The sequence below is a fragment of the Pundamilia nyererei genome, unplaced genomic scaffold, assembly GCF_000239375.1.
Source record: "Pundamilia nyererei isolate P.nyererei 1_Seehausen unplaced genomic scaffold, PunNye1.0 scaffold00076, whole genome shotgun sequence".
Classification (NCBI taxonomy): domain Eukaryota; kingdom Metazoa; phylum Chordata; class Actinopteri; order Cichliformes; family Cichlidae; genus Pundamilia; species Pundamilia nyererei.
In genome coordinates, this window is record NW_005187477.1 from 752,067 (window position 1) to 761,793 (window position 9,727).

The 9,727-nt window shown below is 41.6% G+C and overlaps 1 protein-coding gene across 3 annotated transcripts in view; it reads right to left on the reverse strand.

The window, feature by feature from the left end:
- The window catches only part of LOC102192222 (leucine-rich repeat and fibronectin type III domain-containing protein 1-like protein), a 394,097-nt gene that overhangs the window by 113,337 nt on the left and 271,033 nt on the right, over positions 1-9,727 (reverse strand). The window lies entirely within an intron of this gene.

Here is a 9,727-nt window from a genome sequence, read left to right on the forward strand (position 1 = left end):
CTGCCACCTGGAACAACAGAACATGTCAAACAAAAGCCAAACAGTCCTGACCCGCCACAGTATGAAACAGGAAAGTACCGCCGTGTAATCCATTTATTTCAACAAAGTAACTGTATTCTAAATACCACCTTTTAAACGGTAACTGTAACGGAATACAGTTACTCATATTTTGTATTTTAAATACGTAACGGCGGTACATGTATTCCAGAATATTAACAGCACTCAACAATCTTATCTGACAAGCACACTTGGCAGTATTTGCCCCACTGTCAGGAACCAGCAGGATCATTACAGGGATTACTAGAATTAGCACTGATGTGATTTTTTTTTCAATCACCACTATAAAGTGCACGGTGAAAACACCCATTCACCAGCCTGTTAGCAGCTGTGTGTGTGTGTGTGTGTGTGTGTGTGTGGGGGGGGGGGGGGGCACTGCATCAAGAACAACAAAGATGATGAAGAGCAGAGATCTCTACTTCAAAGCTGCACCTTCACCGTGAGTGGGCTCTATATGCAGCAAGAAAAAAACCGGGTGAGGAGATAATCAAGTGCTGCTCGAGCCTGTCAGGTGATTTTCCACATGACAAAATATTATGTGCCAAAAAATTTGAAGAACAAGTCGAAATGGAGTCTGTGTTTGCTGCACATCGGCATTACATTAGACCTCTAATGATAACAGGCAACACGGTACAGACCGGCTCCACACAGAGCTGGATGTTTAATTTGAGATCAGGCAAGAGGCAGGATACGCCCTGCACAGGACGCCAGTCTGCTGCAGGGCTAACACATAGGCTGTATCCCAATTCAGGCTCTGCAGCCTTAAAGGCCGCTTTTTAAGGCCAATTACGTCACAGCGACGCGACGAAGGCTGTCCCAATTCAAAGGCTGCTCGAAATGCGGCCCTCAAATGCGTCCTTCATTTCACTGAATTTTAAGGATGTGGGGGTGTAGACTTCGTGGCCCAACATATCCCAGAATGCATAGCGCGGCGGTGAGTGTGGATAATTTTGCCGGAAAAAAAAAACAGCGGAAGAGGGGCGGCCGAAGAGTAAAGTTTTAAAAGTAAGTACTTAATATCACTTATTTATGTGCGAATGTTTAATAACGAAGAACATTAAAACATTCCTGTTGGCCACATGTCGGCAAAGTTATGTGACATTAGTGACGTTTGTACTAACTTGGTTTTAATACCAGTTCAATAGTTGACTTTAATCTTACAGAGAATGTGATGATTTCATGGATATTTAAAGTAAGCATTGAGACAAATGTAGTAATGCCAACATATTAAAAGAACAATATTTGTCTCTCATATATATAACACAGTTATATATACAGTGTCAAAGAAACCTGTCTTTGAGTGCAGATTTAAGGTGACAGGAAATATAAATAAATGCAGCTTGAATCTTTACTGAAGCTCAGTATTTGAAACAGAGTCATTCACTGCTGTTATAACTAATAATGATTGAAATGATAACTTTAATATTGGCCATGTTATATTTACATTAGCAAAGTGAGATGACTTTAGTCTCATGAACAACATTGGCTATTTGTTATTTACTAGCTAATCTTAAATGACTGTTCAGTACAGAAGTGAAGCCCAACAATCATGATTTCACAGTCCTGTGGTCTCAGCCTCAGATACTTATTAAATCAAAGCTCAGGTAGAAACAAACAACCAAATGAACAAAAGATTTCTCCTTTATTTCTGTCAAACAAAGCTGTATGAAACGTTTCCAGCTGTTAGTATCACGGTTGCTAGGCAACCTGGGCAGCGCAATGGAGGCTAGACCGTCCCATTTCACAAGCCTCTCACTTCCGGCCTCAGCGGTCTTTGAGTACGCCGCCCTTGTAGACCGTTAAGGCTGCGTACTTTAAGGCTGCAGACCCTGAATTGGGATACAGCCATAGAGACAGTGTTAGGCCTGTCTCACAACTATGGGCAATTTAGAGTTACCAATTCACCCATCCCCACTAACGTCATGCCTTTGGACTGTGGGAGGAAGCCGGAGTACCCGACGAGAACCCACTCAGAGAGAGCAACAGTGCCACCATGCTGCCCCTACATTCTCCCTCTCAGAAAGTGGACTTTCCTCAGTCTTGCAGGCTTTGATGCTTTCTGGCCTCTCTGGGCTTGTGTGGTGGCAGGATCTTCAGAGCTGTTGGCTTGTCGCCTCAAACCTCAGTGGCATACACTTCGATGATTCTGACGCTGGAGAATTTTCCTGTCGGTGTCTAACGCCTTCTCCTGTCTCAGACTGGGGCAGGTTGCAGGCAAGTTTTTAACTCTTGACAAGCTCTGGCTTTTCTTTTTCTCCCAAATCATTACTGCGTGCGCCGTGCCGGGAACTCCGACTCTTACAATGACATGAAAAGAATTTATGCAAAAAAGGAAGCGATCATGTGTCAGCCTCAACAGACTTCTTAGATAAAGAGGTGTCCATTCATAAAAGATGCAGCGTCGCAATGTGCAACTACACCTGAAGCTAAGAGAGGGAGAGCAGAGATGTTTCTCTCCAGAGAGACAAGCGACTTTGTCACTGCTCACTTATGTAACATAAACAAGGTTTGCAGGAAATGAATGAGCAGGAAATGCTATAAAAACAAGAAAAAAAAGAAAAGAAGACAGATGGAGCTCAAAAAAGGAGAGAAGAAAAAAAACTATGAGCAAACTCCATTGTGTGTCTACAGGGTTGTTGTGACGTTCTTATTGTGCCACTTTGGGCAGGAGGACGAGCCATTCAGCCAGAAGAACTGAAATCTCAGTGACAAACACAGCTGCTCTGCTGAAGTGTCCTTCAGCAAGACACAGCATAACTCAGGGCTCAGTTGTTACAGGTAGGGCCTCCTTTCAGAGAGAATTTGCAGCTTATACCCAAGAACACACAGCAAATGAGGTGCAAACAAGCTTAGCAAAGATCTTCTACCAACACCGCCATCCAGAATCCCCTAAGTCTTAAATGGATTCCTCTCTGAGGCTGTGGGACTGAAAAAATCTTATTGGCTTCATGAATTTGGTGAAGACAAACAGTCTACAACACACACTCGTTTTAAACAATCAGCTAACAAGCTCTTCTACCGACGGTGTGAGAACATTGATGCGTTATTGCGCTCTTTACACACCAACAGATCTGCAGGAAAAACAGGAACATGCAATCTATCAAAGCCTACTTTTTACATGCCAAATTGGATTTCTGTCTTGTGGGAGTCAGATGATAACTTGAACAGGTGAAGGAGCTTTGAGAGCATCTAAACTTTTTGTTCTTTCAACATCACTGTCTGGCAGCTTTCCCTCAATCCTCGCACTTATTCCAAAGCACGCCTCTCTGATTTATTTGTTCTGGGGGCATAGGGAGTGCTCTTTCCTCTGCACACCTTTGCTGAATTGAGGGATGAATCCCCACAGGCTGTAGCCTTTATGTTCAGCAGCTTAACTCTGACCGAGCTGTGGGAAAGAAGAGATAACACTGAATTTCCCTACAGGGAGTAATGCAGGATCAGAGAAGACCAAAAACAAGAATCCCTCTTGAAAAATCACAAGAAACAAATTGAAACTTTGGCAGATTAAGAGGAGTTTTAAACAGCTTGTTGGCAAAATGTGTGAATGAATATCAGGAGGATTTCATTTTGCCTCCATCTGAAGAGAAAATGCAGCTCGTGTCCTTTAAAGACAAACTAACAGTAAAAATATGTTCTGGTGTCGTGACAAAAACTGAAGAGTATAACTACGCTTCTTTATAAAAGGTTTACCAGCGTCAGACACGGACAGCATTAACTATTACTAACAATAAGCAATACTGACAAGGATAAAGTATCCATATGACTAACTGGATATGAACTGAGACCTTCTCCTGTTGGCTTCAAAGAAAAAAAAATATATATATATATATATTAGGGGTTCAACGATACACAAAATTCACGGTTCGGTTCGATACTTTGGTGTCACGGTTCGATATTTTTTCGATACAAAAAAAAATGTTCATGCCTTTTAATTTGTCATTTATTAAAATTATAAATATATATTTTAACACAAAAGTACAGTTTTTAAATTTAACCCTAACCCTTGTGCGTGGTGTGTTTTAGCTCGTCATATTGCAGCCACAGAAATTCTTTTGTCCATGAAACCATAAAGCTGCACTTTCTTTTTGCCTTATAGTCTGATTTGTCATAACTTCTCCGTTTTGTGGTAAGCTTTTCTTTGGCTGTCACTTCTTCACCCTGACCTGTCTTATTTGGCTCAGCAGAACTAAAATATATATCTGTCTGTGAAGGTTCTCAATCATCCAGGTCATCGTAGTGAAATATATATCCTGCCGCACTCACATAAGCTCAGCGATTCTCTGCGCGATCAACCTCTCACATGTTTAAGCTGCGGGAGATTTCACTTGTCATGTTTGCATAGTAAGCTAACGATTAATAAGACGATGTCAGAGGAATTGGTGCACAAATTATCATCACTCACAGATCAGTGCTGTCGCTCTCTATACACAGTCCGCGCGATTGCAAAGTGAAAGCAAAAAAACAAGCGCAAATCCAAACACGATTTCAATATGTCACATATTGACAGTGGCTCACCCAATGACATAATTACCCAGCTACATTTCTGAAAGAATGCAAAAGCATTGACATATATTTTTCCTTCCTACAATAGCCCGACAGGCAGGGAAGAGATAGATTTTGGTAGCCCGACTGAAAAAAATCGCTAGCCCCGGGCTAGCGATATTGCGAGCCCTGTATCTGATTGAGGAATCACTCATCTTTGGAAAAGAGAGTTTATTACAGAGAAATGTCTCTTTCCAAAATAAAAGCTATACTATCCGCTTCTTCTGGGCTATATTCTCAGCAGCATATTAAACATATCAGGTCTCCATAAGGAGAATCCTGTGCTAACAGCTGTCTAAATGACTCGGCTAAAGTTTGTAGCATGCATGCTTGTTGTTTTTGTCTTTGCACTAGGATGATGTCGGTGTAAATGTGCAGTCATATTCGTTGTGTTCCCACTAGTGCTGTCAGCGTTAATCTCGTTGAAATAACCTTAACGCCACAACACGGCAAATCTCCGTTAACGAGCTACCCTATACAGAGGGGCTAGACGGCCAACACGTTAACGAGCTAACTGCGCTAACACACTAGCTCCCACCCATGTAATTGAGCATTGCATGGCACATCCAACATACTGTTTTACTTTAGTCCATGACTCGCTTACCTTCAGGGTCATACGTCACATGAAAACCAAAATAATTCCAAACGCCAGATCTGAATGAGGGTGGGGAGGTCCACTTCTGTCTCGCTAGCTTGCCCTGCGCTCTTCCTTCTGACCATGGCTGTGTTGAGTGCTCAGTGAATCTGCGTTCGACTACTCCGCCTAGGCTGCACTCTCGAGCCTAGGCGGAGTAGTCAAATGCAGATTCACTGAGCGCTCAACACAGACAGCATCGTCAGAAGGAAAGTTGATAAAATAAATTACAAATTTAGTATTCTTTTTTTTTTCTCCCCTTTGGTTTTCTTTCTTTCTCTCCCCCTCTTTCTTTCATTCTTTCCCCCTGTCCTATCCCACAGTCATGTCTGTCCCGTTTGCAACTGAAAATAAAATAAATTCATAATTATAATAAAGGTCAATCAAATGGACCAATATGATGATCCACTTAAAATAAATCCTCTTGGCATCTTTCTTGGCCTCAAGACAACAATTCTGATGGCTATAGATCCAAACGGGACACAAAAAAAAAAAAATTAAAAAAAAAAATAAATTTTTTTTAAATTGTATTGTTCGATACATATGCGTACCGAACCGAAAGCACTGTATCGAACGGTTCAATATCGATACGAATATCGTTGCACCCCTAATATATATATATATAAAATATATATATTAGTGCTGTCAGAGTTAAAATGACGTTAACGCCACAACCGCATTAACACGGCAAATCTCCATTGGCGAGTTATCGCGGATCGCCCCGTGTGTGGCTGCACGGCGTCAACGTGTTAGCTCGTTAATTAATACGCTGACAGCACTAGCACACACACACACACACACACACACATATATATATATATACAGTATATACAGTCTATATATAGTCAGATGTACTTTGCTGTAAGATATTCAGCACCACAACTGTGTTAAGAATGTGTTTGGTAATGTAGGGCGACAATAATCACTGCTGCTCCATATCTTCATTTACATCTCTGCAGACGACCGTTTTTAACAGATGAATGTGCTGTGGAGGCAGAGACGACTGTGAGCAACGCAGGAAACACATCTTGATAATAAAAAGCTTGATTGTTCTATTGTTCAACCAAGAGTTGTGAAATCCAAACCTAGAGAATACAATACGAGCTCTAATAACAGTCTTCACAAATTTATCGCCTCCATTTCGTTTATTAAATCCTCCTTTATTTTCCTACCGCTTCTCTCCTGCTCGCTCCTCAATTCATTCATTTATTCCTCCCCTGTGGTTTCTGTTCTAAGCCAGTGGAGATGATGGTTTTAAGTCTCCGAGTGCTGGTCCCCATTAGCAGCAAACTAAAATCTGCCTCTCTGACTGAGATGCTTTTGTTCAGCATGCCTGCTCATCACTATTGTTCGACGCCGGGGCTCCTATTTGCAACCAAAAACCTCTAATGTTTAATAGCAAAGAGGCATCTTTAATGTGGCTACATGATATGGGAAAGAAAAGATCTGAATGGATTCCAAACGATGAGAAGCGAGCACAAAGTACAAATGAATACAAAGCGTACAAATGACACACAGAGAGACGAGACAGTGGGATTCACAGTTTCCTGGAGAAAACCTGTTATTGCTCCAAATCTCTGCAAATGAAAAGACAAAATGTGAAAATCAGCTCCAATCAAAATGGTTTCGAAGAAAAGATACTGAAACTTTTACAAGCAAATGTTCAAAAATGTGTTGTTTAAGATATATCAGTATTTACTGTTTATGTATAATATTGGCATTAAAAGCTACATACAGTCAAAGTCATTGCTCTGTTCTGTATCTCACCGCAGCTACAGCTGCCCACCGTGTGGAGAGAATCCCAATTTGCAGTTTTAAAATTAGATCCTGCTTTAACGCTGCTCACGCCAGCTGATGAATGATCTTCATCTTCATTAGTCTTCATTCTAATAAGCTCTACTTCCTAGACACACTAAGCTACTATTAGCCAAACTGTAAACACTTGCCGTGTGATTAACTCAAACTAGCATGCAAAAGTTTGCATGTCCACAAAAGCAAAGTCAAGTTTAACACAACAATGGTGGAAAAAGTGGTCTTTGAATTGTTGAAGCCTGCAGGAAATTTAAATGATGTCTAAGCCGTTGTGAAAGATCTTTGTCACAAAGGGAAGCTGCTCTGGGATGCAGCTGAAAAACCCATTCAGTCAGCAATGAGGGGTTGGTTTTGTGCTTTGAATTGAGCAATTGGCAGTCAAATTGTCATTTGTGGATATTGACTGAATGCGTCGCTCCTCTCTGGGGAAAGAGACTCACTCATTTTGCATCTAAATTTGTTTACCAACTAAAAAGCAATCACATCATTAAAAAATGAATCCTGTGATACATTATATATGATGAAAGGCGGTGAAACACAATCCTTCCTAGAAGCTGAGGATTGTTTCCCTCAGCACTTACAAGCAAAAACACGAACAGGTGACAAATTAATGGAAATGAAAACACAAGCTATGTCGGTGCTTGGTGGTTTGACAGACGCTCGAAATCTCCCAGGTATTCAGATATCCGATGACGTTGCGTGATAATCTTCACCGTCATCAGAGCATTCAGTGGGGCCTCATGTCCTATCATCCCGGGAGAAACCATTCCACTCAGGACAGAATAATTGGTGTATATAATAATTTGACTTGCAATGACCGTTCTGTCTCAGCGGCCAAGAGAACCCAAACCATGGCAGCAAAATGCTCTCACTGAATAACACAACCACCAGATCCCCTCACTGTTGGTGTTCAATCTTTCACCCACGTGGACTAGAGACGTTCCTTTTTCACAGGGTCCAATATTGTCCACAGTCGCGTTGCTCAGTAACTAAACCAGACTTTAAATACAACAGCAATGATTGGCTCTTTGTGCTGTGCACATACAAAGTCAGGTTAGTCCTCCCTTGCAGGTTTGCATTCACTCACGCCTGCATTGCCTGTTTACAACGTTCTGTTACAAATACAGACGATAACATTGCTGCAACAGAAACAATATTTCAAAGAGGAGAAAACCTGAACGAAGGTCTAGTGAAGGCCTGTAAGAGTCTACTTGTCACACACATGCCTAGTCTATATTTTGGCATTGGATGACTCTGATAGCATAAAAGGGATTATTTCCAAGTTTCAAAGTTTGTACTAGCTAATAATAATCCAACAACCTATGAGGCGAGAAGCCTTTACACTCCCTTCCCTTCTCAAACTCAAAATCCCATAACTGCTATTAGCTTCTGGTAGACTCATCTAAACACCATTAGCAGCCATCCACTATAAGTTTTCATTGCCTATAAAACCATTGTTACTGCTGAGAAGCTGCAGTGCTGGTCTGCTCTGCTTTATAGCTGCTGCTGCAGATGCTTACACTGCCCTTACCTCTGCTTTAAGAGGCAGCACACGTCCTTGAAACGCTTGTTTTGTGCTGGCAAACAGATGTGTCCTTGGTCAGCATGAGCCTAATATACAATATAAGGGTACACAACACAGGACACAGACAGGATACCTTCACACTGATATTCATGGTGCTATTATACCTAACCTTGTACAATGTAAGATGCTCCACAAAGAACTCCAGTAAAACAGACACCACATTGTAGTTAGTCCTCAGTTTTGGTGTTATAATTTACCCACACATGTCTTGAGTTTCATGCAGTCTCTCTTCTTTCTTTCTCTGCTTTCTGCTGTTTCTTGCAATCAGCAGTAGAGCTGAGTTTATTATTAAAGGGGTTAAAGGCAGGATAGAGCATGCAGGACAGAGAACAGCCAGCCACTGCAAGCAATTAACTGAGCTATTCTCACAGGCACACAATCTGATATTACATGAACTTCATGCTCAGTAGGTGGCAGGTTAAAAACAATTTGATGTCCAATTGTGCTGAAACGTGCACTCTCAAATGATGCTCAGTGAGGTCATTTATGTGAAAGATCAGGCTGCTGCACAGGTGTGAAAATGCTGCACATTATTATTATGTGATGCCTACTCGAACTGAACCGGAACAGAGCACTGTGCTAATGCTCTGTTTATATCACAGGCAAAATGTGAAATGCAAGGTTTGCAGATCTAGAGATGAATACAAACTCATGGCTTTAATGCTGTCATTTTACTTTCCACTCAAAAGACCACTCACCCCAAATCCCCCCCCCCCCCTTTGACATGCTTTCCCTAGCTACTTACCCTAACCATCAGCTAAACCTAACCATAACCCAACTGTAACACTGACAATGAAAACACATTTTGAGAAAAATGCCATCAAACTTGTGGGGGTGGCTGTTTTGTCCCCATAAGCGACCCCACAAGTATAGTGGCATGCCAATTTTCTGTCCACACAAAGATGTCTAAACATGTACACGCACACACGCGTACAAAAAACAGCATCATGCTCATCACACATTCTTCGCGTGCTCTGCTCTATAACTGCAAACACAAACACACAGACATTAGCAACACGCATGTAGCTATCACTTCTGTGTGTGTGTGTGTGTGTGTGTGTGTGTGTGTGTGTGTGTGTGTGTGTGTGTGTGTGTGT